Source organism: Monodon monoceros, unplaced genomic scaffold, assembly GCF_005190385.1.
Source record: "Monodon monoceros isolate NGI ecotype Baffin Bay Population unplaced genomic scaffold, NGI_Narwhal_1 Super_Scaffold_15, whole genome shotgun sequence".
In the NCBI taxonomy this organism is placed as follows: domain Eukaryota; kingdom Metazoa; phylum Chordata; class Mammalia; order Artiodactyla; family Monodontidae; genus Monodon; species Monodon monoceros.
In genome coordinates this window covers 49405188-49411262 of record NW_021703771.1, presented here as the reverse complement: position 1 = coordinate 49411262, position 6075 = coordinate 49405188, and the positions used below count along the sequence as shown (strand labels likewise).

Below are 6075 nucleotides of genomic sequence, written 5' to 3'. Positions count from 1 at the left end.
TAAAATATATGTGCATATTTTTTAATGAAAATGGTGCATATATTGTTCACACTATTCTGAGCCCTGCATAGCCCCCTGGTTTTGCTTGTTCACCTCCAGGGCTGGGGAACTCGGTCCAGGCTGGGACAGATTGAATTCGCACTGGCACCCTGTCACTTCCACCCCCTGGTCCTGGTTCTGATCCCACGCAGGATGAGAGCAAGCTCACTCTCCATGGCGGCCTGCAGAGGTCTTCCCATCCCTGGAGCTTCTTTCCCCACACCCTCCCCATCTCGGCCAGAGCCCATCTCAGCATTCAGGGCCAGGGTGGCTCTCAGGACTCCAGTGCTGCATGGTCAGTGCAGGGGGGTCATTCCTGCACCACCGGCTTAGGGACCCTGTGCCTTTGCAGGCCCAGTCCAAGGTCCTGCCACACTAAGCAGATGGCTAGCCACTGTCAATCTGTCCGCTCGGCTCACATCATGCCAGCCCTGGCCCATCACTGTGCCCTGGGATCTTGGGCACCAAGGGCAAGACCTCAGTCATCTTGCTGAACCCCCGTCTGAGAGGAGGCTCCCTCGGGACCCACGTGCAACTTGCTCGGCCCCTCCTGCCCTAAGCATTTGTCTCCACGATGCACTTGAGGAACATGGTGTTGTCCTTCACGTAGGCATGCTTGGGCGACTGCAGCTTGTTGAAGGGAAAGAAGAGTGGGCAGCTGCTGGCCACATTGGTTTCACTCTGGGGCCGGACTTGGCAGTATAGACAGCCGGGGAGAAGAGGCTGACGGTCCTGCCGCAGGCTGACTCATGGCACCGCCTGGTGGCACTGGTGACCTTCCATAGGAAGGTGCCATTGTAGGAGGCCTCTTCCGTGAGGCGGGAGCTCTACTCCAGCTTGCCCAGGGCCTGGTCTTTCTGGGCCAGGGTCTGCTGCAGCTCCACCACCCTCCATTCCAAGCTCAGGATGTAGTCACAGTCCAGCCGGCTCTGGTGGACGGAGGCGGCCAGGGCCAGGTGGGAGGCCTCCACCTCCTTGTTGAGGACGGCGACAATGTTCTCAAACATGCACAGCTTCCCCTCCAGCTCAGTCAGGAGCTTCTCCTTCGTGAAGTGCTGCAGGGCCAGCTCCTCCAGGCTCTGGGAGCAGGGGACCCGGTAGCAGTCCACCTCTAGGTCCCCAGCCGCCTCCACAGGCCCCTGCAGCTGCAGGTCTGACAGATTCCGCTCCAGGGCCACGAGCCCAGACCCCAGGCCAGAGCCCAGCTGGGTTTCACAAGCCCCAACAGGAGGTTCAGGTGTGTGGCCTGGGCGGTGACCCCATGCTCCTGCATGAACTTTGGGCTCCCCTTGAATGAGCAGCCAACCCTGGCAAAGAGGCACCCACTCCAGCCTCGGCCACCTCGGGCTGATCCTGCTTCTGAGACAGAAGGCTTCCTGGCCTCTTGGATGGGGAGTCGCCCCTTTGTATTTGGGACAGATCCGATCCTCGCCATTCCTCACGTTCTCGGAGAGGCAGACGGCGCAGCAGAGGGGCCTGGGCTCTGGTGGGTCCTGGCAGACAGTGGGGGGCACCCAAAGGGGAACTCGTTCTCATCGGGGGCCCCTGTTCAAGCTCCTCTGGGGAGGGGACCAGCCGCACGGAGTCTGTGCTGGGAGAAGAGGTGAGTTCTGGCCGGACCACCCTCCCTGATGAGCAGGAATCTGATGATTTTACCTTCTCGCTGGCTTGTGTGGTTCAACGTCACAGCAGGGATGAGACAGGAATTACCCTTTGTGGTGAAAAAAATCCCCTGGATGGTGACTGCCGGCTCTAGGAGTGGCCAGTCATTCTTTTGAGCAAGAGGGAGGAGGAGAGCAAGTCAGAGAGAAAAAGGAACCGTGTCACGGACTTTCAGGAGCCACAGTTAGAGTTTCCCCTGTCGGAGGACCTCAGGCTGACGCTGGCTTCCTCCACCTCCTGCCCGGGGGACAGGGGCAGAAAGACCCCCAGTGGGTGACTTGTCTATGTTCCCTGCAACCTCGGAGCAGCCTAGGATTCTCGGTGTGGGTGTTCACCGCCCCAGTGGAAATCCCCAGGGTTCTGGTCAGGTCCAAAAATGCAAGTTCCATGCATATTAGTTCTGCCCAGAGTATCTTAGGTAAAAGTCACTTTCGCACGGCGGGTCTCGGTTACCCCATCTTGGCGCTGCCACCGCCTCCCAGCAGCCCCGCGGGAGCTTCCGGTTGCACAAGGACCCTTGGTGGCATCTTTACATTTTATCTTAATTTTCTCTATGTCTACCTGAGGCCCGGGGCTGTGTATCACTTCTCTAATACACTACTTATAATAGAACTCAAGGAATGTTCAATAATGAATCAATAATATAGTGAGCTCAATGAGCATATACAATGCTTATCTTTTGTATCCATCATTTTAAGCTGCGTTTAAAATCTTTATTTGTATACTGTAAAGTTAAGTAAAATGAATTAGAGCCAGTGAAGATAATTATTAGAGCCAGTGAAGACAGTGAATATAATTATTCACAGGGGAGAAATTCTTTGAAAATTGATCAGTTACTTCCAAATATATTGTCTTACTTTTGAAAAAATGAAACTGAATTTGTTCTGTATTGTAAGGAAAGATATCAAACCATCGACCCGCTTAATCAAAGTGGACTGAATTTCATCAAACTATTTTCCGGGGCTTCCCTGGTGGCGCAGTGGTTGAGAGTCCGCCTACCGATGCAGGGGACGCGGGTCGATATCAAACCATCGACCCGCTTAATCAGAGTGGACTGAATTTCATCAAACTATTTTCCGGGGCTTCCCTGGTGGCGCAGTGGTTGAGAGTCCGCCTACCGATGCAGGGGACGCGGGTTCGTGCCTCGGTCCGGGAGGATCCCACATGCCGCGGAGCGGCTGGGCCCGTGAGCCATGGCCGCTGAGCCTGCGCATCTGGAGCCTGTGCTCTGCAGCGGGTGAGGCCACAGCAGTGAGAGGCCCGCGTACCGAAAAAAAAAAAAAGAAAAAACAAAAACAAAAACTATTTTCCGACAAATGAAGTATTTATAATCATGGGCTTTTTTGGGACTAATTTTCTTTAAAGATTTTTTAATATATTAGGTCACCCTTAACCTTTGATGAAACAACCTCCCCACTATGTAATATGATTTAGATGTATCATAAAAATTTCCCTATCCCTAGAATACCTTTTTCATTCAGTTCACTGAAGGCCCAAAATCCAATCTGAGATGTATTCCTTTGATGAAAGCTTACTTTCATCTTTCAAAATGGAAATCTTTTGGAATATGACATAAGTTATCAAATAATCAAAAAATTTACAGATCTACTCTATACAAATGCTTTGAAGATTAAATTTATTGGGCTCTTTCCATGGATTTTCTGGTTATTGGGGTCTTAAGAAAGAAAAATTAAAGACCATATTGAGTGAAAGGGATTGGGAAAGGGAAGACTGAAGACAGAAGAATTTTCTTATCCTACATATTTGCTCATAGCTGTCATTCTTTGTAGCCCTATTGGCCAAGTACTGTATTGATGTAAGGTCCAGAGCATGTTGTTTAACCCTCAAAACCCTCTAAAACCAATAGATAGTTTTATATAAGCTAACAAATATTTATTAAATCCCTACTGTGTGTCAGTAGGTGCACCTTTCTTAGGTGCTTGGGATACAGCAGTGAAGCAAACAGATAAAACTCCCTGCCCTATTTAAGCTTATCTTCTACCAGGAGAAGTTAAGTAATAAACAGTAATCATAATAAGTAAGCAAATTATATAGTTTTTTTTAGAGTGATGGTTACTATGGGAAAATAGAGCAGCTTAAGGGGAGGATTAAGAGTGCCAGAGGTGAGGCAGGTTGCAATTTTAAATGAGATGATCAGGGTAAGCCACACTGAGTCTGTAATACAACAATCCTCAAAGGTTTAAGGGTAAAGGTTGTTGGCCGTGAGAATATCTGAAGAAAAGACTATTCCTAGTGAAGTGAACAACCAGTTCCAAGGCACTAAGATGGGGACATATTTGGCATGTTCAAGTAGAACAGAGAGGCTAGTGTGCTTGGAAATGAGAGAGCAAGAAGGAAAGGAGAGAAAGCAGTGAGGTCAGAGAGATACTGGGGTGAGGGATGAAAGAGGTGGCCTTGTAGGAGTTGGCTTTTACTCTGAGTGAGATGTGAAGCCGTTGGAAGGCATTAAGCAGAGGACTGACATGATTTGACTCATAGACAATTCTAACTCTGTATTAAGAAAAAACTGTAGGGAGGCAAAGTTAGTAGCAGGGAGTCTAGTTAGAAAACTATGGCAATAATCTAGGTGAAGATGTTGCGTTTGGGACTGGGGGAAGACCACAGGAAATAGGAAGAAATGATCAGATATATTTTGAAAGTAGAGCCAACAGGATTGGCTGATGGATCAGATGTGGGATATGAGGGAAAGAGCAAGGAAAAGGTTGACTCCAAAAATGTAGGCCTGGGATCATCATCAAGTGATAGGGGGAAGACTGCAGGTGGAGGAGCTGAAGGAGAGAAGACTAGAAGTTCCATTTTGGACATGTGAAGTTTGAGATCCCCATTAGCCACCCAAATAGAGGTTTTCAGTAGGCAATTTGGTACGGAACTCTCAAGTTCAGAAGAGAGGTCTGGGCTAAAGACATAAACTTGGGAGACTTATGGCATATACATAGAGTTTAAATCCACAAGACTGGTTGAGATCACTAAGGGAGGGAATGCATATGGAGAAGAAGAAAAAAAACTAAACTCTGTGGCACTTCAACATTGAAAGTTCAGGCAGAAAAGGACAAACCAGTAAGAGGAAACCAAGAAGCAGCAACCAGTGGCATGGGAGGAAAACCAGGTGAGCATGGTGTCCTCCAAGGCAAGAGAAAAAAGTGTATCGAGAAGGAAGGAGGTCTTAACTCTGCCAAATGCAGCTGACATGTTAAGTAAAATGTGTCCTGAGAACTGACCATACATGCATTTAGCAGCATGAATGTTACTGGTGACCAGAGCAAGGATGGATGGCATGATGGGGGCAAAATCTTGATGGGAAGGAGTTTAGGAGGTAGAAACAGAGAGTGAGCAACAACAACTATTCCAAAGAAGCAGATACAAGTATTACATCTGTTTTACAAAGGCTCCAAGAGGGTTTGTACTTGCCCAAGTGCACATACCAGTATCCAGTACAGCTGGGACCTAAAAGCAGATTTGCTTGAATTCAGAATCTATCCTATACAGTCTGGGATCTGCCCTGTTCACAGATACAATAATTTAGTGAACAGAGAAACATGAACTAAAAATAATCATTGATCTCTCATCTTCTGTGTTTTTCTACCAAAAATTCAGACTAGTGTTCTTATGGTCTTCCACAGCATAAAATCCCCTCTCATTTTCTAGTTCCTTCCTCTGTGTGGTCTTGTTGTTACCTCACTTGTGTAAGCATTATCCTCACTCATCTGACACTCTTCTCTTAAAAAAACAAAAAAACACTTCTCTTGTTTACCTTTATGTCCAATTATCACATTCAACTGTTTCCAGATCTCTGAATCTATATGTTATTTCCCATTTACCTAGGAATCAATGTCCTTCAGTCCATTTCATCTCCCAGTAGATTCTGTCTGTAAGATCTATAATAAAACCACTACTGATTCTGACTGAGAGGTTAACATGCCTCATAGAGTCAGAAAATAGAGTGAAGAATCTTTGTGTTCATGTATTGGTATATGGTTGAGGGTGGAGGAAGTGGCAGACAAGGAACAAACAAAGCTGGAGATAAAACTCCAGAGTAACCTAAATTTCTAGTAACATCCCTAGCAGTGTTGGCAGAAAATGAATCCAAGGGTGGAAAAAAGCAATATGGTCCATAGCATGACAAAGAGAGGAATTGGAAAATAGAGTTTCATACCAAAAAGCTGGCAGAACACACGAAGTGGGGGAGGGAGGGAGTCATAACCATAGACTTGGGCCAGTCAGATGGCAGAGAAGACAGTGAGAATGAGCCCAGGAGCACAGATGACTTGGCATGAAGTGCCCTGCTTTTACTTCTCTCCTCATGGCCCGTCTTCAAGTGCCTTATTTGTTCTACTAAGTATTACCAAAACTCCT

The 6075-nt window shown here is 47.4% G+C and overlaps 1 pseudogene; it reads right to left on the bottom strand.

The window, feature by feature from the left end:
• Positions 1 to 641: 641 nt before the first annotated feature.
• Positions 642 to 6075, bottom strand: part of LOC114895895 — an 85901-nt pseudogene continuing 80467 nt past the window's right edge.